Source organism: Oryctolagus cuniculus, chromosome 5 (assembly GCF_051225735.1).
Source record: "Oryctolagus cuniculus isolate XC-2025 breed Fujian yellow rabbit chromosome 5, ASM5122573v1, whole genome shotgun sequence".
Taxonomy (NCBI): domain Eukaryota; kingdom Metazoa; phylum Chordata; class Mammalia; order Lagomorpha; family Leporidae; genus Oryctolagus; species Oryctolagus cuniculus.
Window position 1 is genome coordinate 53,419,980 of NC_142871.1, and position 24,595 is coordinate 53,444,574.

Genomic DNA, 24,595 nt, shown 5'->3' on the forward strand with positions numbered 1-24,595 from the left:
CATTTTCGTTTCTCTTTCTATACAGAAGATCAGTTTAGCATACATTAAGTAAAGATTTCAACAGTTTGCTCCCACACAGAAACATAAAGTGACAAATACTGTTTGAGTACTAGTTATAGCATTAAATCTCAATGTACAGCACACTAAGGACAAAGATCCTACATGAGGAGTAAGTGCACAGTGACGCCTGTTGTTGACTTAACAAATTGACACTCTTGTTGATGGCATCAGTAATCACCCTAGGCTCTTGTCATGAGCTGCCAAGGCTATGGAAGCCCCCTGAGTTCACTGACTCTGATAATTTTTAGACAAGGCCATGGTCAAAGTGGAAGTTCTCTCCTCCCTTCAGAGAAAGGTACCTCCTTCTTTGATGACCCATTCTTTCCACTGGGATCTCACTTGCAGAGATCTTTCATTTAGGTTTTTTTTTTTTTTTTTTTTTCCCAGAGTGTCTTGGCTTTCCATGCCTGAAATACTCTCATGGGCTTTTCAGCCAGATCCGCATGCCTTAAGGGTTGATTCTGAGGCCAGAGTGCTGTTTAGGACTTCTGCCATTCTATGGGTCTGCTGTGTATCTCACTTCCCATGTTGGACCATTCTCTCCCTTTTTGATTCTATCAGCTAGTATTTGCAGACACTATTCTTGTTTAGGTGATCCCTTTGGTTCTTAGTCCTATCATTATGATCAATTGTGAACAGAAATTGATCACTGGGACTAGTGAGCTGGCATTGGTACATACCACCTTGATGGGATTGAATTGGAATCCCCTGGTATGTTTCTAACTCTACCGTTTGAGGTAAGTCAGCTTGAGCATATCCCGAATTGCACATCTCTTCCCTCTCTTATTCGCACTCTTATATTTAACAGTGATCACTTTTCAGTTAAGTTTCAGCACTTAAGAAGAATTGTGTATTGATTACAGTATTCAACCAAAAGTATTAAGTAGAACAAACAAAAAAAATACTAAGAGGGATAACATATCAAGTTGCTCATCAACAGTCAGGGTGAGGGCTGATCAAGTCACCGTTTCTCATAGTGTTCATTTCACTTTAACAGGTTTCCTTTTTGGTGCTCAGTTAGTTGTCACCTATCAAGGAGAACAAGTAGTGTTTGTCCTTTTGGGATTGGCTTATTTCACTCAGCATAATGTTTTCCAAATTCCTAACAGGGATCACTTTTCAGTTAAAATTTAAACACCTAAGAATAATTGTGTATTAATTACAGAGTTCAACCACGGTACTAGAACAAAAAAAAATACTAAAATGGATAAAGTATTACATTGTACATCAACTGTCAGGACAAGAGCTGATCAAGTCACTGTTTCTCATAGTGTCCATTTCATTTCAACAAGTTTCCCCTTTGTCACAGATCAGGGAGAATATATGATATTTGTCCCTTTGGGACTGGCTTAATTCACTCAGCATGATGTTTTCCAAATTCCTCCATCTTGTTGCAAATGACCGAGTTTCATTGTTTTTGACTGCTGTATAGTATTCTATAGAGTACATGTCCCATCATTTCTTTATCCAGTCTACTGTTGATGGGCATTTGGGTTGGTTCCAGGTCTTAGCTATTGTGAATTGAGCTGCAATAAACATTAATGTGCAGACAGCTTGTTTGTTTGCCAATTTAATTTCCTTTGGGTAAATTCCAAGTAGTGGGATGGCTGGGTTGAATGGTAGGGTTATATTCAGGTTTCTGAGGAATCTCCAAACTGAATTCCATAGCAGCTTAACCAATTTGCATTCCCACCAACAGTGGGTTAGTGTCCCTTTTTCCCCACATCCTCTCCAGCATCTATTGTTGGTAGATTTCTTAATGTGAGCCATTCTAACCGGGGTGAGGTGAAACCTCATTGTGGTTTTGATTTGCATTTCCCTGATTGCTGGTGATCTTGAACATGTTTTCATGTGTCTGTTGGCCCTTTGGATTTCCTCTTTTGAAAAATGTCTATTGAGGTCCTTGGCCCATCTCTTAATTGGGTTGTTTGTTTTGATCTTGTGGAGTTTCCTGATTTCTTTGTAGATTCTGGTTATCAATCCTTTATCAGTTGCATAGTTTGCAAATATATTTTCCCATTCTGTTGGTTGTCTCTTCACTTTCCTGACTGTTTCTTTTGCAGTACAGAAACTTCTCAATTTGATGCAATCCCAAATGTTAATTTTGGCTTTGACTGCCTGTGCTTCTGGGGTGTTTTCCAAGAAGTCATTGCCGGTACCTATGTCTTGCAGGGTTTTTCCAATGCTCTCTAATAATTTGATGGTGTCAGGTCGTAGATTTAAGTCTTTAATCCATGTTGAGTGAATTTTTGTGTAAGGTGAAAGGTAGGGGTCTTGCTTCATGATTCTGCACATGGAAATCCAATTTTCCCAGCACCATTTATTGAATAGATTGTCCTTACTCCAGGGATTGGTTTTGGATCCTTGATCAAATATGAGTTGGCTGTAGATGTTTGGATTGATTTCCGGTGTTTCAATTCTGTTCCATTGGTCTATCCATCTGTTTCTGTACCAGTACCATGCTGTTTTGATTACAACTGCCCTGTAGTATGTCCTGAAATCTGGTATTGTGATGCCTCCGGCTTTGTTTTTGTTTTTGTTGTACAAGATTGCTTTAGCTATTCGAGGTCTCCTGTGTCTCCATATGAATTTCAGCATCATTTTTCCAGATCTGAGAAGAAGGTCTTCGGTATCTTGATTTGTATCGCATTGAATCTATAAATTGCTTTTGGGAGAATGGACATTTTGATGATGTTGATTCTTCCAATCCATGCGCATGGAAGATTTTTCCATTTCTTGGTATCCTCTTCTATTTCTTTCTTTAAGGTTTTGTAATTCTCATCGTAGAGATATTTAACGTCCTTGGTTAAGTTTATTCCAAGGTATTTGACTGTTTTTGTAGCTATTGTGAATGGGATTGATCTTAGAAGTTCTTTCTCAGCCGTGGCATTGCCTGTGTATACAAAGGCTATTGATTTTTGTGCATTGATTTTATACCCTGCTACTTTGCCAAAATCTTCTATGAGTTCCAAAAGTCTCTTAGTAGAATTCTTTGGGTCCCCTAAATAAAGAATCATATCATCTGCAAAGAGGGATAGTTTGAGTTCTTCCTTCCCAATTTGTATCCCTTTAATTTCTTTTTCTTGCCTAATAGCTTAAAAAATAAATAAATCATGCCATGTATCTTTTCTGACCACAATAGAATGAAGCTGGAAATTAACAACTCAAGAATCTCTAGAACATATGCAAACACATGGAGACTGAACAACATCCTCCTGAATGACCAGCATATTATATAAGAAATCAAAGGGGAGGCCGGCGCTGTGGCTCAATAGGCTAATCCTCCGCCTTGCGGCACCAGCACACCGGGTTCTAGTCCTGGTCAGGACTAGATTCTGTCCTGGTTGCCCCTCTTCCAGGCCAGCTCTATGCTGTGGTCAGGGAGTGCAGTGGAGGATAGCCCAAGTGCTTGGGCCCTGCACCCCATGGGAGACCAGGAGAAGCACCTGGCTCCTGCCTTCGGATCAGCGCTGTGTGCCGGCCGCAGCGCACCAGCTGCAGCGGCCATTGGAGGGTGAACCAACAGCAAAGGAAGACCTTTCTCTCTGTCTCTCTCTCTCACTGTCCATTCTGCCTGTCAAAAGAAAGAAAGAAAGAAAGAAATGGGGAAATCAAAAAATTCACGGAAATGAATGAAGTTGACAGTGCAGCAATGATCGCTGTATTGAGCAAAGATTGGTGACAAATTATTTAGAAACTGGAAAGACATCATGTTTTCCAGATTCCTACATTTTGTTGAAAATTCCAAAGGGACAAATATCATACGTTCTCCCTGATCAGTGACAACTAACCAACCACAAAAAAGGAAACCTGTTGAAGCAAAATGGACACTATGAGAAACAGTGACTTGATCAGCCCTTGTCCTGACTGTTGATAAACAAATTAATACTTTATCCATTTTGTTCTAGTTAATACTATTGGTTGAACTCTGTAATCAACACACATTTATTCTTAGGTGTTGAAATTTAACTGAAAAGTGATCTCTGTTAAATATAAGAGTGGGAATAAGAGAGGGAGGAGATGTACAATTTGGGACATGCTCAATCGGACTTGCCCCAAATGGTGGAGTTAGAAACGTGCCAGGGGATCCCAAAACAATCCCATCAAGGTGGCATGTACCACTACTATCTCACTAGTCCAAGTGATCAATTTCAACTCACAATTGATCACACTGATAGGTCTAAGAGTCAAAGGGATCACACAAACAAGACTAGTGTCTGCTAATACTAACTGATAGAATGAAAAAGGGAGAGAAGGATCCAACATGGGAAGTGGGATACACAGCAGACTCATAGAATGGCAGATGTCCTAAACAGCACTCTGGCCTCAGAATCAGCCCTTAAAGCACTCGGATCTGGCTGAAGAGCCCGTGAGAGTACTTGAGGCATGGAAAGCCAAGACACTCTGGAAAAAAAAAAAAAAAAAAAACAACAACAACAAAAAAAAACACCTAAATGAAAGGTCTCTGCAAGTGAGATCCCAGTAGAAAGAAAGAATGGGCCATCAAAGAAGGAGGTACCTTTCTCTGAAGGGAGGAGAGAACTTCCACTTTGACTATGACCTTGTCTAAATAAGATCGAAGTCAGCGAACTCAATCGGCTTCCATAGCCTTGGAAACTCATGGCTAGAGCCTAGGGAGATTTCTGACACCATAAGTAAGAGTGTCAAATTGTTAAGTCAACAACAGGAGTCACTGTGTACTTACTCCTTATATGGGATCTCCGTCTTTAATGTTTTGTCCACTGTGAATTGATGCTATAACTAGTACTCAAACAGTATTTTACACTTTGTGGTTCTGTGTGGGTGGGTGAAAATTGATGAAATCTTTACTTAATATGGCTGGCGCCGTGGCTCAACAGGCTAATCCTCCGCCTTGCGGCGCCGGCACACCAGGTTCTAGTCCCAGTCGGGACTCTGGATTCTGTCCCAGTTGCCCCTCTTCCAGGCCAGCTCTCTGCTGTGGCCTGGGAGTGCAGTGGAGGATAGCCCAAGTGCTTGGGCCCTGCACCCCATGGGAGACCAGGAGAAGCACCTGGCTCCTGCCATCAGATAGGCGCGGTGCGCAGGCTGTAGCGCACCGGCTGCGGCGGCGGCCATTGGAGGGTGAACCTATGGCAAAGGAAGACCTTTCTCTCTGTCTCTCTCTCTCACTATCCACTCTGCCTGTAAAAAAAAAAAAAAAAGAAAAAGAAAAAGAAATCTTTACTTAATATATACTGAATTGATCTTCTGTATATAAAAATAATTGAAAATGAAACTTGATGTGAATGGAATGGGAGAGGGAGCGGGAGATGGGAGGGGTGCGGGTGGGAGGCAAGTTATGGGGGGGGGGAGCCATTGTAATCCATAAACTGTACTTTGGAAAATTATATTTACTAAATAACAGTTTTAAAAAAAAGAAACTGGAAAGACATCAAATAAATGAACTACCAATGTATCTCAAGGACCTAGAAAAACAACAAGAAACCAAAATAAAAATTAGTAGGAGGAAAGAAATAATTACAATTAGAGAAGAAATAAACAAAATGGAAACAAAATAGCAAACCAATGAAATGAAGAGCTGGGTGTTTGAAAAAAATAAACAAAATCGATACAGCATGGCTCAACTAACCAAAAAAAGAGAGAGAAGACCCAAATCAATAAAATCAGCAATAAAATGGAAACTTAATAAGAGATACCACAGAAATAAAAAATTCATCAAGAATTACTACACTCATATTTAACAGGGATCACTTTTCAGTTAAATTTAAATGACTAAGAATAATTGTGTGTTAAATAAAGAGTTCAACCAATGGTACTAAGTAGAACAAAACAAATACTAAAAGGAATAAAATAGTAAGTTATTCCTCGACAGTCAGGACAAGGGCTGATCAAGACAGAAAAGTGATCCCTGTTAAATATAAGAGTGGGAATAAGAGAGGGAGGAGATGTACATTTCAGCACATGCTCACTTGGACTTACCCCTAATGTTAGAGCTAGAAATGTGCCAGGGGATTCTAATTCAATCCCATCAAGGTGGCATGTACCAATGCTATCTTACTTGTTAAAGTGATCAGTTTAAGTTCATGATTGATTAAAAAGATAGGATTAAGTGTCAAAGGGATTACATAAATAAGACCAGTGGCTGCAAATAATAATTGATAGAATTAAAAAGGAGAGAATGATCCTACATGGGAAGCAGGATATGCAGCAGACTCATAGAACTGCAAATGCCCTAAACAGCACTCTGGCCTCAGAATCAGCCCTTAAAGCATTTGGATCTGGCTAACAAGCCCATGAGAGTTTTGCAAGCATGGAAAGTCAAGACACTGTGGCAAAAAAAAAATGACCTAAGTGAAAGATGTCTGTGAGTGAGACCCTAGCGGTAAGAATGGGCCATCAAAAAAGGCAGTACCTTTCTCTGAAGGGAGGAGAGAACTTCCACTTTGATTATGGCCTTGTCTAAACAAGATCAGAGTTGGTCATTTTTTTCTTGCAGGTAGATGAATTCACTTGTTAGAATTTCAAAATCAAGGTAGATTTTTAGAAATCGGCTGTATGCTACTTATAAGAAGCCTAAAACAAAATGGCACATGAATGTTGAAAAATATAGAAAAATTTTACTCTAGATAAAATACTAGTCAGTAGAAAGCTGGTAGTAAAATTTCAGTAACAGACAATATAGAGACTGATAAAATATATACATTATTAGGGATACATTTAATCTATAAATATATATTATACTATTATATATAACATATATGTTATATATTATATTTTATTATATTGTTACATATATTATATTGTATATTATATTATTATATTAAATTATTATATAAATGTATATATTATTAGGGAAAAATTAAAAGATACAAATATACAACTATCAGGAACATGGATGTGTGCACCATGAAATAAGTACAGCAATGTCAGAATTTCACCATGACACTAACAAAATCACTTTGCAAATATTTTTGTAAACTTATATGTTTACATTTGTTTGGAAATATTCCCAGCAGTGAAGTTATTGGGTAATTTGTATAGGTATATGTTCAACTTCAGTACAAACTTGCAAATAGTTTTCCAATGTTGCAACAGTTTATACTCTCATTGGTATGTAAGGACTCCGACTGCTTCCCACTGTTGCCTATCCTTGTCATGTTACCATTCTGATGTGTATATTGGTATTCATGGTTTTAATTTTCATTTCAATGAAAGGAGTTGGACCTCTTTTCATAGGATATTGGTTATTTTAATATCCTCATTTGTGAAGTGCCTTTTAAAGCCTTTTGTCTTTTTTTTTTCTACTGGGTTATCTGTATATTCTTTATTGATCTAAAAGAGTTTTAAAAATAGATTCTAGGTTTGAATACTTAGAAGATCTGTATAACTGATATCTTATGTAAAATAATAAAATATTGGAAAGAATGATGGATATTTAGAAGTTTTATGATGTATATTTTTATATCTAAAAACAGAATTGACATCCCATTTAATACAAAGGAATTTGGTAAAAATTGACTATGTCACAAAGAGATGCTTGGTAAATTTTTAAAAATCTGTATACAGTTTATATTTTCTAATCACAATGCTGTTAGTATGGACATTTCTTTAAAAACTGAACATGGAACTGTCATATGACCCAGCAAATCCACTACTGAGAATATACCCAAAATATATGCTTCATTGCATCAAAGAAATATCAGCTCTAACATTTTTATAGCAACACTATTCACAATAGTCAAAATACCAAATCAATCTAGGTGTCTATCATCAGATAAATGGATAAAGAAAATGTGGTACGTGTACATAATAGAAAGCTAATGAGCTATGAAAAAGAACAAAATTCTTTCTTCTGCACTAAAATGGACGGAAATGGAGGACACCACGTTGAGTCAAAAAAAAAAAAAAAAAACAGACACAGAGAGAAAAATACCAAATGTTCTCCTTTCTAAGTGGCAGTTAAAAGGATTGGAGCACTGACAGGAGGAAGGATGGGGTGAGAAGTATCACTATATTCCTAAATCTGTATATATGAAATACATGAAACTTGTATAACTTAAATAAAATTTTAAAAATACAAAAAGCAAACATATATATACTGTAATATTTTAAAAATTTATGTTTGACAATCAGATTATGCATATATATGAATCTATAATTATAGAAAATCAAGAATCAAGAGTAAGATTTGACAGTCTGAATTTCTCACCTTATATAGGTCCATAATTGTATAATATTAAGCATAAAAAACTGCTACATTACACGAAATCCTTAAGACTTCTTTCTTATGATGTTAAAAATGAAAAAAAAAAATCTAAAGAGAATGCTGAGATGTACTTAAGAAAACACTATATCCCCACTATACCAAATTAAAATTTATTTGAAATTATGTAAGCAAAACAAATTTCACATTAAAAGTGGGCATAGAATATAATTAACTTTAAGAGAAAAGTTATAGTAAAAAACAAGTGGAGTTCTGTAACTTCACTAGCAGTAAGGGTAATACAAATTACAATAATGATGTTTTTCGGACTACTACATCAAAAAGTTTTTGCTATTGTCAGTATAGTTGGTAAAAATACATTTCTAGTGCAAGATTTTATGAAAAATATAAGGAGTAGCTATTGGAATTTAAAATGTATATTATTTTTGACTAGCAACCCCTCAAGTAGGAATCTTTCCTACAGAAACAGTTTTTGGGGTGTACAAACCAGTCTACTGGTTACAGTGTTGTCTGTGATAGGGAGAGCACCATCAACAAAACTTGTGGACAACCTAAAATCAACCAAAAGAGACCAGATTATGTTGTATTTGTTTTACAAAAGAATGTTTTATATTCATTTAAAACTGCAATGAATTGTACATTTGTCTATGCTGTGTTGTTTAATATAAAATGGAAGATAAGAGGATAGAGGAAGGGAGGGATGGGGGAGGAAAGAGTTCATATACTCTGATATAGGTATTTAGGAAACACTCTGGAAAGGTGTATTCTAACATGTTAACAGTCATTAAGAAATAGTGGTGGATTTTGAGTCCTTTTTCCCTCATATTAAAGAAATCTAACTTAAATATTTTTTTTAAAAAAAGACAAAAACCAAGTGTTCTTTCTTCTAAGTGGAAGTTAAAATAAAATAAAATAAAATAAAATAAAATACCTCAATCCAAGCATACAAAACTGACTTCTAGAGACTGGGAACAAGGATAAGAGGCATAAAATGTTTTCAGATTGAAAAATTAGGGGAAGCTGGGGGGGGTGGTTCATTAATTCTGAGAAAGTTACTAATATGATATGTTAATGGGAAATAAGGTATATGACAACCACACGGTATTACAAGCTCATAATTTCTGCTTTATAAATTTGAATCTGTTCTGAATAAAATGTTTAAAAATCATAAATAAATAATGAGCCAGTTTTTGTTTGTTTCAAAGTTCTCCTTTAGTTCCCTGGACCAATGGACTCTGGAACAAGTTGAAACTACTTTGGGTATTAATATTGTGGAAAATTTGCCCAGATGATTATGGATCTGTGACAGGAAGCAGATGGCAAGGTCAAAAATAACCAGTGAAGACTCAATGGCAACACATTTCATTTTCCAGGTTTGGAGAATGCTGCAGCCTGTATCTGTCTGGATATGGCCTATATCTGGGATAGATAAGGGTTAAGTGAGAGCTCTTGAGAAAATAATCTGGTAACTGAGTTCAACCCAACATTTACCATTATATTTATACATAAAAATCAATGTATCAGAGAACTACTGTTAACACCAGCTTAAACAACAGTTTGGGAAACATAAATGTAGACCTTTTAATTCTTGGTCTTTTCTTCTAGTAGCTCACTTTTTCTAAGTTATCAGAAATCTCCCTTCAGATGCTATCCTTCACTGAATTATTTTTTTCCTTGTATCTCCTGGAAGATTTTCTGAAGTAGAGTGAAGGCTTTCTGTTTACTTTACGACCATGAGAAAATGCTTTTATCATCTCTTATTTACTAGGGCAAATTATAGTTATTTTAAACTAACCATGAAAGCAAAATGCAAAAATATACTAAGAAATAGTAACAAAGTTCAAAAGTTAGAAAATAATTATTAGTCTTTTCATGTTTGTCCCTTTACTGTCTTTGAACAAACAGCCAACCTTTGATCTTCTGTGTTTTTCAAGATACATATATTCTGTTATTGTTAGAGATACACTAAGATAACAACCATGAATTTCAAGTCAGATGTTTCAGCCACACCTCATTAAGATAATATTTACTAAGAGAAAGACAGTTTGCATTTTATCTTTTTCCCCATTTTATCTAAATATTCTAGGATAAATATAATAACAGAAAAATATTGAGAAATAGGGTGTAGTCCTTTCAAAATTTTATCTATTTCAGGATACAGACAGTGTAGCCAAGCTGTTCACCATTTTAAATTTTCCTTAGACCTGTAGTGCATCTGTGGAGGAAAATTGAGAAATGAAAAAGACATGAATTTTTATAACTGGCAATTTTTCTAGTCATTTTGGCAGGACAGACACTTGATCAGAACAAAAGCAGAATGAAAGATTCACTCTGTCTTTCCTTTGGCAAAGTGTAAATTCTATTTATCTCACAAATGTGTGTCTTAATTGGAAAGCTATTTATAATAAAAAGTGCTCACTTCAAGGAGTTGATAACTTAAAATTCTTTGCATAAATCAAATATTCAGTATTCATTTAAGTATTAGCATCAGAATATTATTTCAAGATCAATTTGTTCTACAACTCTGTGTGGCATACACACTACTGGACAGAATGTACTTGGCATTTGGGAGCTAGACTTTAATTCTCAAGGAATTCAAAAATTATAGAAAACACAGATGGATAGACAAGTGTTATAATACTGCTATAATAATTGTTTATGCAACAAGTACTAAAATAAAAGTATTGACTTCCACTACTGAGAAGAAAGTGGAACAAATTTTTCAGTGCTGAAAAAAAAAAAAAAAAAAAACCTGGGAAGCCAGAATCCTATTACCAGTAAAACTGTCCTTAAAAAAATATGAGGCAAAGTAAGACATTCACAGTTGAAGGAAAACTAGGGGAATTTATCACCTGAAGACCCATCCTAAAAGAGTGGCTAAGGGAAGTTCCAAGTAGAAAGTTCTCCAGTTAAAGAAATGTTTTAAGTATATGGAGGATTTGCTTCAATCATATGCAATAAGACACATAGACACAGAAATGACTGTCATGAAGGACACTAATTTTTCTCAATGGATAGAAATCACCATGGGAGTCACACTGATCAAAAGAAATGGATAAGAAAGAATCTCAGCATAAGATGTTGTGGTGTTTTGTTTTCTTTAAATATACGACATCTTTCTTCTGGAATGTTTGATAAATTCATCCAAAAGCTCCACTAAATTCTCTCTATAGCAGGGCATCTAGAACAGACATCAGTAAGAGATTAAGGACTTGTGTCTCTTGGGTAATTAAGGAATGGATATGGATTAGGGAAGGTAAGAACTAAGGCTCTGCATCCAGACTGATATGGAGCTGAATCCCAGCTGAAGCATTTAGGCCATGCCAACTTCAACAACTTACATAGTCCCTTCCAGGCTGGGATAGGCATGTTAATAGGACCTATCTTGACGTCGGCGCCGCGGCTCACTAGGCTAATCCTCCGCCTTGCGGCGCCAGCACACGGGTTCTAGTCCCGGTTGGGGTGCTGGATTCTGTCCCGGTTGCCCCTCTTCCAGTCCAGCTCTATGCTGTGGCCAGGGAGTGCAGTGGAGGATGGTCCAAGTGCTTGGGCCCTGCACCCCATGGGAGACCAGGAGAAGCACCTGGCTCCTGCCTTCGGATCAGCGCGGTGCGCAGGCTGTAGCGCACCGGCTGCGGCGGCCATTGGAGGGTGAACCAACAGCAAAGGAAGACCTTTCTCTCTGTCTCTCTGTCCACTCTGCCTGTCAAAAAAAAAAAAAAAAAAAATAGGACCTATCTTGTAGAACTTTCAGCATAGTGGCTGAAATAGGATAAATTCTCAATGAATATTATCTATTATATTTCATTACATTTTATAGGCAAAGGATTAATAATATTTTGATGCTTGAATAGTTGATTAATAGGCTAGCCTTTTGAATATTTCAAATAGTACAATATTAACCTGATAAGCCTACAATAACTGAACCATCAGTCTGGAGGTGACCATTTGTGTTATTATTGTATGTTAATTTACCCCCATTCCTCCACCAAAATTACTCTTTTCAAGATCATCAGTGTCTTCAACATTGCCAAAAATAGTAGTCAATTCCCAGATCTCAAAAAAAAAAAAAAAATCCCAGATCTCATCTTATTTCTTCTGTGGAATATTTGATAAGATGGATCAATCCTAGAAATACCTCTTTCATCTACTGAGTCTCCTTATACCTCACTGGTTGCTTCACCTCATTATTTATTCTTCTAGCTTCCCTGTCATTTGTTTTAAGGGTAAGTCCTTATACCTCATCTCTTTAACATATACACAAACTTTTAATGAAGATCTCTTCCAGTTTCATAGCTTTAATATCATCTATATATTAATTATTTATATTTATATTCCTAGTCCCAAAAATCACTTCTGAACTCTACATTTACATTCTATTTCCTACTGGACTTCTTCACTTAAATGTGAAAACTGTAGACATTTCAAACTGCAAAATCCAAAGTCGAAATTCTGGTATTTCTCATTCTAATTCTGCTTCTCTTTCATTCTTATTCATTCCAAGTAATAGCAACTTGGTGCCTCCAGTTGCTCACAATGAAAACTTAGTCATCATTGACTCTCTTTTTTCTTATATCCCATGTTCATTGTGTCAATAAAACTTGTGGCTCCATTTTTAAAATCTATTCAGAATTTGACTCATTCTCACTTCTTCCACTACTTCCAGGGTCATCAAAACTGGTATCTCCTTGCCTGAATTATTCCAAAAGTTACCAAGCAGCCTCTAACCTATTCTCAACAGAGAAATAAAAAGGCCCTTTAAAAATCAGAATCAGAATATATCACTTTACTAAAAAAACTTCCCTTGACTTTCTGTTAATGAAGCAAAACTCATGGTCCTTATCAAGATTTGAACAGCTTTCACGATACAGTCTCTTGGTGTTTCTTGACCTCATCTCTTTTTCCTTCTTGCTCACTCTACTCCAAATTCACTTGCCCCCTCGCTGGTCTACTGGGCTGCCTCTTCAGCCCTTCGTACTCCCTTACCTGGATGACTTGGCCTCCCACATCACATGGTTTTCTCCACCTTTGGTTTTTATCCAAATGTCATCTTCTGACCAGAGTTTTGATTGATCACCTTGCCTGACTAAAATCCCTAGCCTGGAACTTTCTATGCCCCTTCACTATTTTATTATTCTTCACAATCTTCTTAATACCTTCTAAAATATTATAAAAACACATTTTAAATTGTCCTCTTCTCTCAACAAAATATAAAATTCATGAGGGATTTTACCTCCTGTTTTGTTGGTTTATTCTGACACACAGAACAATGACTAACAAAGAGTAAATAGGGACGTCTGGCGGCGGGGCGGGCGGAGGCGCGGGCGGAGGGCGCGGGCCGACTGGGCGCACCGACAATGGCTTCCAAGTGCCCCAAGTGCGACAAGACGGTGTACTTCGCTGAGAAGGTGAGCTCCCTGGGCAAGGACTGGCACAAGTTCTGTCTCAAGTGCGAGCGCTGCAACAAGACGCTGACGCCAGGCGGCCACGCCGAGCGTGACAGGAAGCCCTTCTGCCACAAGCCCTGCTACCCATGTTGTTCGGACCCAAAGGCGTGAACATCGGCGGTGCCGGCTCCTACATCTACATCTACGAGAAACCCCGGCCGAGGGGCCTGCAGTCACCGGCCCCATCGAGGTCCCCGCCGCCCGACCTGAAGAGCGGTGGCGAGTGGCCCCCTGAAGGGGCCCAGCAAAGCCTCCAGCGTCACCACCTTCACCGGGGAGCCCAAGTGTGCCCTCGCTGCAACAAGCGAGTGTATTTCGCCAAGAAGGTGACGTCACTGGGCAAGGATTGGCACCGGCCATGCCTGCGATGCAAGCGCTGTGGGAAGACGCTGACGCCGAGCGGGCACGCGGAGCACGATGGCCAGCCCTTACTGCCACAAGCCCTGCTATGGAATACTCTTCGGACCCAAGGGAGTGAACAGCGGAGCAGTGGGCAGCTACATCTACGACGCCCCTGAAGGCACCAGCCAGCCTCAGGAGCAGGGCCCCTCGGCCTCAATCCCCGCTGGGCTCTGCCCTGCCCAGCGTCCCCCTGCCTGCTGGTGGGCGCTGGAGCAGGAGGGAGCCACCCCCTGCCTGCCCTTGTCCCGGAGGGTCCCCGGAGGCTCTCTCTCTCCTGCCACCTCCTCCCATGTTATTTATGCCCCCCCCCCATGCTTCACAGCGCCCCTCACGTGGGCCACACCCAGCCGCGCAGACCTGTGCTGTCAATAAAGTGTGGGAGGACAGAAAAAAAAAAAGAGTAAATAAGTATTTGTCGAATAAAGGAATAGACTAGAGGCATTGTTTAATATCTTCAGCAAGAAAAGGAAGGAAGCATCCACAAGCAAATGAAAAGTAACTTTGTTCAATTGCCAGATAATTTTCTGAAGCTAATTCAGATAAAGCAAGCAATTCTCAGAATAGAATGATCAGTATAAATGGCCCAATTTCTCACTATACTTCCCCAAAGCACTACATTGCTACATAATCAATTTACTGTTAACACTGCAAGAGATTCAATGATAGTTTTCACTACAAGCATATTTATGATTCAATCTCATTTCTTGTTTACAGCTTCAATATTCTACTTTGCATATTTAAAGGGTTATTTTTTCTATAATATTTGAGGACCAATTGAAGAATTTGCAGTGTTAAATCAAATGATTTGCCTATTAAAAAAATTTAACCAAGCAGAATTCTATATAGCAGTCATAGATAAATTTATCTGTTAGTTATCTGTTACACTGTCTTTGATCATAACAGAGGTTTCTACCTGTTTGTTTTAGTATATGTGCTGCCAAAGCAAGCACGTACCTGTTTGTTTTAAATAGCTCTATTATCTCTTTCTACAAGGAAGCTTTTGAAGAAAACTTTCAACGATTGCTTGCCAACCAAAGCAGCCAGATCTGCAATAATTCACTAGCTAGTCTACGCATAGCTGTCTGTCTTTGTTTGAGGTATTAAAGCTGTTAATTTCCTGGAATCTCAAGGAAGAAGCCTGATTTTTGTCTCTTACCAATGTTCTATCGCCCATGCAAAACTGCCAACCCCATATTTTTGTTTATATTCATGTAGAAGCATATAACTGCAACTATTCTACTCCTAAGCAACTCTTACAGAAAATTCACTGATAGCCTATTCCTATAACATAATTTCCTAATGTTTTGTCAAATTAGATATTTGGTTTGGACTGTTCCTTGTTTTACTGAGTTGCGGATATTTGAGAAATGAACCAGAGGATGAAATATCAATCTTTCTCACTCCTCCCCACTCTGCTTTTCAAATAAATAAATGAGCGTTTGTAAAAGAGCTGTATGTAGCACATATTTTTCCTTAAAATACACACATGCCACATTCATAACATGAACCGTGAACCTGGTGGAGTATGTTTGTTGAAAACAAATAACAAGAAGGTGGTAAACAATCTCTTGTGCTCACAATCAGACAGGTGCTTGCTATATAGCCTCATTAAGAGAGAAGAGCAAAGAATGAATAAATAAGGAAGCAGATGTTACTGATTTCCCAAACAAATCCTCATTATGACATTTCAAAGTGGAGAACACTAATATAAACTTGGAGTTTCTGCTTTTAGCTTGTGAATTATCTTTACCAATATTCAGCGCTCAGAATATTTCTGCGTGCTGCAGGATTCCTAAAGCTACATTCATCCATCTAAGAAGCACAGGCTAAGCTATAATTATACATTTCAGTGCTGTTCCAATATACATTTTCATTCATTCAATAACTAATTATTGAGTGTCTATTATGTGCAGGCTCTATATAAGATATTGAGTATGTTCCAGTAAACATAGATACATTATTTAGCTTCACAGTGTTTTATAATATAACAGAGGAAGGAGGGTGTCTGGTCTAGTGTTTAAGACATTATTAGTTGGGGCTGGCGCTGAGGCGCAGAGGGTTAAAGCCCTAGCCTGAAGCACTGGCATCCCATATGGGCACTGGTTCAAGACCTGGCTTCTCCTCTTCCGATCCAGCTCTCCAGCTCTCCGCTATGGGGTGGGAAAGCAGTAGAAGATCACCCAAGTCCTTGGGTCCCTGCACCCATCTGGGACACCCCGAGGAAGCTCCTGGCTCCTGGCTCCTGGCTTTAGATCATCTCAGCTCTGGCCATTGTGGCCATCTAGGGAGTGAACCAGTGGATGGAAGACCTCTCTCTCTGTCTCGACCTCTCTTGGTAATTCTGTCTTTCAAATAAATAAATTTAAATCTCTGATGTCTGCATGCCACATCAGAGTATCTGGGTTTATTTCCCATCTCCAGCTTTTTGTTAATGCAAATCCTGGAAGGCAGTGGTGATGGCTCAAATAGCTGGGTTTTTGTCACTCATGTGGGAGAATCAGATTGAGTTCCTGGCTTTAACTTTGACCTGGTCTAACACAGGCTGCTGTGGCATTTGGGGATTAAAAAAGTTAATGGGAAACCATTTTCCCCACCCCAACTCCCTTACTTTCTTTCCTTCTCTCTCCTCTCATTCTCTCAAATTAAACAAACACATTTGCAAACTGGTAAAGCCATGATGGAAATCAGTCTGGAGATTCCTCAGAAACCTGAATATAACCCTACCATTCAACCCAGCCATCCCACTACTTGGAATTTACCCAAAGGAAATTAAATTAGCAAACAAAAAAACTGTCTGCACCTTAATGATTATTGCAGCTCAATTCACAATAGCTAAGACCTGGAATCAACTTAAATGCCCATCAACAGTAGACTGGATAAAGAAATTGTGGGACATGTACTCTATAGAATACTATACAGCAGTCAAAAACAATGAAATCCAGTCATTTACAACAAAATGGAGGAAACTGGAAAACATCACGCTGAGTGAAATAATCCAGTCCCAAAGGGACAAATATCATATCATATGTTCTCCCTGATTGGTGACCACTAACCGAGTACCAAAAAGGAAACCTGTTGAAGCGAAATGGACACTATGAGAAACAGTGACTTGATCAGCCCTTGTCCTGACTGTTGATAAACAAATTAATACTTCATCTCTTTTAGTATTTTTTGTCCTACTTAACACTATTGGTTGAACTCTGTAATTAACACACAATTATCCTTAGGTGTTGAAATTTAACTGAAAAGTGATCTCTATTAATTATTAAGAGTGGGAATAAGAGAGGGAGGAGATGTACAATTTGGGACATGCTCAATCGGACTTGCCCCAAATGGTAGAGTTAGAAACGTGCCAGGGGATCCCAAAACAATCCCATCAAGGTGGCATGTACCAATGCCATCTCACTAGTCCAAGTGATCAATTTCAACTCACAATTGATCACACTGATAGGTCTAAGAATTAAAGAGATCCCATAAACAAGACTAGTGTCTGCTAATACTAACTGATAGAATGAAAAAGGGAGAGAAGGATCCAACATGGGAAGTGGGATACACAGCAGACTCATAGAATGGCAGATGTCCTAAACAGCACTCTGGCCTCAGAATCAGCCCTTAAAGCACTCGGATCTGGCTGAAGAGCCCATGAGAGTACCTGAGGCATGGAAAGCCTAGACACTGTGATAGAAAAAAAAACCTAAATGAAAGGTCTCTGCGAGTGAGATCCCAGTAGAAAGAAAGAACGGGCCATCAAAGAAGGAGGTACCTTTCTCTGAAGGGAGGAGAGAACTTTCACTTTGACTATGACCTTGTCTAAATAAGATCGAAGTCAGTGAAATCAAGAGGCTTCCATAGCCTTGGAAACTTATGGCTAGAGCCTAGGGGGATTTCTGACGCCATAAACAAGAGTGTCAAATTGTTAACAACAGGAATCACTGTGCACTTAACTCCTCATGTAGGATCTCTGTCCTTAATGTGTTGTCCAATGTGAATTAATGTTATAACTAGTACTAAAACAGTATTTTACACTTTGTGTTTCAGTGTGGGTGCAAATTGTTGAAATCTTTACTTAATATATACCAAATTTATCTTCTGTATATAAAGATAATTGAAAATGAATCTTAATGTGAACGGAATGGGAGAGGGAGCGGGAGATGGGAGGGTTGCAGGTGGGAGGGAAGTTATGAGGGGGGAAAGCCATTGTAATCCATAAACTGTACTTTGGAAATTTATATTTATTACATAAAAAGTTAAAAAACACATAAATAAACAAATAATAAATATTTTACAAGTACAATAGAAGAGATGGACACCAAACAACTAACAGTGATGATTATTTGTAAATTCTCTGAAGAAAATGGATATGTTTCCTGAGGAAATCATATTTTGGCCAAAATAAAATAAAAGAAGGCTCAAAATACTGTAACACCAACATTTGCAGGGTAAAAAGAATATTTTTATGACTCTCAACTATTAGTCCAATACAGCAATCTGGGTAAAAAGAAATAGATGTTTCATCATTTTAAACTTCTGTATTGTGTGCATAATGTTGTATTAGGGAATATGTGATTATAGGGAGTACAGTTCAAGATTCCTGAACAAAATTTATTTGATAAACTCTACCTTATTTGTCTACCATGTAGAAAAGAACTCAGTGGGGGCCAGCGCTGTGGCTCAGTGGGTTAAAGCCCTGGCCTGTGGCACCGGCATCCCATATGGGCGCCAGTTCTAGTCCCGGCTGCTCCTCTTCCAATCCAGCCCCCCATGACTGATCTCATGCAGTATTTCTCCCAAACCCTCCTTGCAGGTAACTGAAATTCCATTATTTTGGGTTTATCCCTTTAATCTTTTTTTTAAAAAATATGCATTTTCAGAAGCCGAGCTGCGGGACTGAGCTGCGCAAGCTGCAGGGTCTGCGCGCAAGTGCTCGAAGGGGAGTGCAACAGCGGGGAGACTTGGGACGTCCAGGGCTCCGAGTCCACACATCAGCGCTGGAAGGGGAGCAGACCTGCGTGGAGAGCGTGGGAGCCCACAGTTCGGGACATCAGCGGCAGACTCAACACACCAGCGCTGGAACGCGAGGTGAGCCGAACCTCAATAACCCGAGACACCGGCAGGCAAGCGGAGAGAGGAGACTAGAGGGAACGACCCCCGGGGCGGGGGGGACTTCACCAAGCTAACTGGAAGAAAGAGAGAGGGAAAAAAAAAAAAAAAGTGACTGGTACGGACACGGGTTTCTCTCTCTCCGCTCACCTCTCAAGGGCGAGCAAGACAAAGAGCAGGCGCCATCTTGGACATACGTCATAAGCAGAGCGACCTCAGGTCTGCACCGGCCCTGAGCCTAGCAGTAAAACCTGACTCTGGGTGGGGCGAATTAACAGGAGATTAGGACTTAGTAAATTTATGGTGCTACTGAACTGAGACTGTGAAAAAAGAGACGGTGGGGGAGAGAACTCACGGAATTCACGTGAGCACTCTCCAGAGACACTACAATTCCGTAACTTTGGCAACCCAGTGGGAGGCTGAAGGAGAATTTGAGCCCACTCTGAGGGCCGAACAGATTCCCTGTGGGGATCTTGGGAAAGAGCTTCCGATCTCTGGCTCCTGTGGGTATATCATTTGCCTGCTAACTACCTCCAACTTTGTTCAGCTGTGCAGAATAACTTCCCTTTTGAATCAAAAAAAAAGAGAGAGAGAGAGAGAGAGGTTTACCACGCCTAACCTGGGAGTGTCACCTTTGGCACACCAAACAGAGCTCTCAGGCCACACCCATCTCAAGCCCTAAGGCTCCATCAAAAACAGATAGTCCACTTAATCTAGAGTCATAGTATAACAAGAAAAAGCACCACAGTGAAGAAACCAAATATCTCCAATATGACAAATAACAAACACAAAAACCAAGGTAATAAAAACAAGGAAGTCACCATGAAGCCCTCAAATGAAAAAGACACCCCAATTCAAGATTATGAGGATGATGACATAGAAGAAATGCAAGAAGCAGATCTCAAAAAATTGATAAGAACATTAAGAAGTTCTCAAAAACAAATTCTTGAACTACAGAAATCCTTAATGGACAAGATAGAAAATCTCTCTCGTGAAAATGAAATATTAAGGAGGAATCAAAATGAAACGAAACAACTAGTACAACAGGAAACTGGGATAGTGACTGAAGTGAAGAATTCAATAGATCAAATGAAAAACACAATAGAGAGCCTTACAAACAGAATGGGAGAAGCAGAAGAGAGAATATCGGACTTAGAAGACAGAGAACAGGAAAGGATACAGTCAGACCAAAGAAAAGAAGAGGAAATTAGAAATCTAAAACATATTGTCAGGAATCTTCAGGATACTATTAAAAAACCCAACATTCGGGTTCTAGGAGTTCCTGAAGGCATGGAGAGGGAGAAAGGATTAGAAGGCCTTTTTAGTGAGATATTAGCAGAAAATTTCCCAGGTTTGGAGAAGGACAGAGAAATCCTAGTACAGGAAGCTCACAGAACCCCTAATAAACACGACCAAAAGAGACCCTCACCACGACACGTTGTAATTAAACTCTCCACAGTGAAACATAAAGAAAAGATCCTAAAATGTGCAAGAGAGAAACGTCAGATTACTCTCAGAGGATCTCCAATCAGACTCACAGCTGACTTCTCATCAGAAACTCTACAAGCTAGGAGGGAATGGCGAGATATAGCCCAGGTACTAAGAGAGAACAACTGCCAGCCCAGAATATTATATCCTGCCAAGCTCTCATTTGTGAATGAAGGTGAAATAAAGACCTTTCATAGCAAACAGAAATTGAAAGACTTTGTGGCCACTCGTCCGGCCCTGCAAAAGATGCTTAAAGATGTGTTACACACAGAAACAAAGAAACACGGTCATCAATATGAAAGAAGGTAAAGGAAGGAAACCAAGGAAGGAAAGCTCACAGCAAAAGATCACAGGGAATTCAAAGCATATATTAGAACTTATCTTTGGCAAATGGCAGGGCAAAGTTACCACTTATCATTAGTCACATTGAACGTGAATGGCCTGAACTGTCCAGTTAAAAGACACCGTTTGGCTGATTGGGTTAAAAAACAAAACCCATCTATTTGCTGCTTACAAGAAACACATCTTTCCAACAAAGATCCATACAGACTGAAAGTGAAAGGCTGGAAAAAGATATACCATGCCAACAGAAATGAAAAAAGAGCAGGCGTAGCCATCTTAATATCAGACACCATAAACTTTACCACAAAAACCGTTAAGAGAGACAAAGAGGGACACTACATAATGATTAAGGGATCAATTCAACAGGAAGATATAACAATTATCAATGTATATGCACCTAACTACAGGGCACCGGTTTATCTAAAAGATTTGTTAACGGACTTAAAGGGAGACTTAGACCCCAATACAATAGTACTGGGGGACTTCAATACTCCACTCTCAGAAATAGACAGATCAATAGGACAGAAGATCAACAAGGATACAGTAGATTTAAACGACACTATAGCCCAAATGGATCTAACAGATATATACAGAACTTTCAATCCTACAGCTAAAGATTATACATTCTTCTCAGCAGTACATGGAACCTTCTCTAGGATTGACCACATACTAGGCCATAAAGCAAGTCTCAGCAAATTCAAAAGAATTAGAATCATACCATGCAGCTTCTCAGACCATAAAGGAATGAAGTTGGAAATGAACAACTCAGGAATCCCTAGAGCATACGCAAACACATGGACATTGAACAACATGCTCCTGAATGAACAATGGGTCATAGAAGAAATCAAAAGAGAAATCAAAAACTTTCTGGAAGTAAATGAGGATAACAGCACAACATACCAAAACTTATGGGACGCAGCAAAAGCAGTGTTAAGAGGAAAGTTTATATCAATAGGTGCCTACATCAAGAAATTGGAAAGGCACCAAATATATGAGCTTTCTATTCACCTCAAGGATCTAGAAAACCTACAGCAAACCAGACCCAAATCTAGTAGGAGAAGAGAAATAATTAAAATCAGAGAAGAAATCAACAGGATTGAATCAAGAAAAACATTACAAAAAATCAGCCAAACGAAGAGCTGGTTTTTTGAAAAAATAAACAAAATTGACACCCCATTGGCCCAACTAACTAAAAAAAGAAGAGAAAAGACCCAAATCAATAAAATCAGAGATGAAAAAGGAAATGTAACAACAGACACCACAGAAATAAAAAGAATCATCAGAAATTACTACAAGGACTTGTATGCCAGCAAACAGGGAAACCTATCAGAAATGGATAGATTCCTGGACACATGCAACCTACCTAAATTGAACCAGGAAGACATCGAAAACCTAAACAGACCCATAACTGAGACAGAAATTGAAACAGTAATAAAGGCCCTCCCAACAAAGAAAAGCCCAGGACCAGATGGATTCACTGCTGAATTCTACCAGACATTTAAAGAAGAACTAACTCCAATTCTTCTCAAACTATTCAGAACAATTGAAGAAGAGGGAATCCTCCCAAATTCGTTCTATGAAGCCAGCATCACCTTAATTCCTAAGCCGGGAAAAGATGCAGCACTGAAAGAGAATTACAGACCAATATCCCTGATGAACATAGATGCAAAAATCCTCAATAAAATTCTCGCCAATAGAATGCAACAACACATCAGAAAGATCATCCACCCAGACCAAGTGGGATTTATCCCTGGTATGCAGGGATGGTTTAATGTGCGCAAGACAATCAATGTGATACACCACATTAACAGACTGCAGAAGAAAAACCATATGATTCTCTCAATAGATGCCGACAAAGCATTTGATAAAATACAACACCCGTTCATGATGAAAACTCTAAGCAAACTGGGTTTGGAAGGAACATTCCTCAATACAATCAAAGCAATCTATGAAAAACCCACAGCCAACATCCTATTGAATGGGGAAAAGTTGGAAGCATTTCCACTGAGATCTGGGACCAGACAGGGATGTCCACTCTCACCACTGCTATTCAATATAGTTCTGGAGGTTCTAGCCAGAGCTATTAGGCAAGAAAAAGAAATTAAAGGGATACAAATTGGGAAGGAAGAACTCAAACTATCCCTCTTTGCAGATGACATGATTCTTTATTTAGGGGACCCAAAGAACTCTACCAAGAGACTATTGGAACTCATAGAAGAGTTTGGCAAAGTAGCAGGGTATAAAATCAATGCACAAAAATCAACAGCCTTTGTATACACAGACAATGCCATGGCTGAGGAAGAACTTCTAAGATCAATCCCATTCACAATAGCTACAAAAACAATCAAATACCTTGGAATAAACTTAACCAAGGACGTTAAAGATCTCTACGATGAAAATTACAAAACCTTAAAGAAAGAAATAGAAGAGGATACCAAGAAATGGAAAAATCTTCCATGCTCATGGATTGGAAGAATCAATATCATCAAAATGTCCATTCTCCCAAAAGCAATTTACAGATTCAATGCAATACCAATCAAGATACCGAAGACCTTCTTCTCAGATCTGGAAAAAATGGTGCTGAAATTTATATGGAGGCACAAGAGACCTCGAATAGCTAAAGCAATCTTGTACAACAAAAACAAAGCCGGAGGCATCACAATACCAGTTTTCAGGACATACTACAGGGCAGTTGTAATCAAAACAGCATGGTACTGGTACAGAAACAGAAGGATAGACCAATGGAACAGAATTGAAACACCAGAAATCAACCCAAACATCTACAGCCAACTTATATTTGATCAAGGATCTAAAACTAATTCCTGGAGCAAGGACAGTCTATTCAATAAATGGTGCTGGGAAAATTGGATTTCCACGTGCAGAATCATGAAGCAAGACCCCTACCTTACACCTTACACAAAAATCCACTCAAAATGGATTAAAGACCTAAATCTATGACCTGACACCATCAAGTTACTAGAGAACATTGGAGAAACCCTTCAAGATATTGGCACAGGCAAAGAGTTTCTGGAAAAGACCCGGGAGGCACAGGCAGTCAAAGCCAAAATTAACTATTGGGATTGCATCAAATTGAGAAGTTTCTGTACTGCAAAAGAAACAGTCAGGAGAGTGAAGAGACAACCGTCAGAATGGGAAAAAATATTTGCAAACTATGCAACAGATAAAGGGTTAATAACCAGAATCTACAAAGAGATCAAGAAACTCCACAAAAACAAAACCAACAACCCAATTAAGAGATGGGCCAAGGACCTCAATAGACATTTTTCAAAAGAGGAAATCCAAATGGCCAACAGGCACATGAAAAAATGTTCAAGGTCATTAGCAATCAGAGAAATGCAAATCAAAACCACAATGAGGTTCCACCTCACCCCGGTTAGAATGGCTCACATTCAGAAATCTACCAACAACAGATGCTGGCGAGGATGTGGGGAAAAAGGGACACTAACCCACTGTTGGTGGGAATGCAAACTGGTCAAGCCACTATGGAAGTCAGTCTGGAGATTCCTCAGAAACCTGAAGATAACCCTAC

At 38.8% G+C, this 24,595-nt stretch overlaps 1 pseudogene; it reads left to right on the forward strand.

Annotated features, from left to right (window-relative positions):
• The first annotated feature begins 13,582 nt into the window (after positions 1–13,582).
• LOC100337813 (cysteine-rich protein 2 pseudogene) lies at positions 13,583–14,487 on the forward strand (annotated as a pseudogene).
• The last annotated feature ends 10,108 nt before the right edge of the window (positions 14,488–24,595 follow it).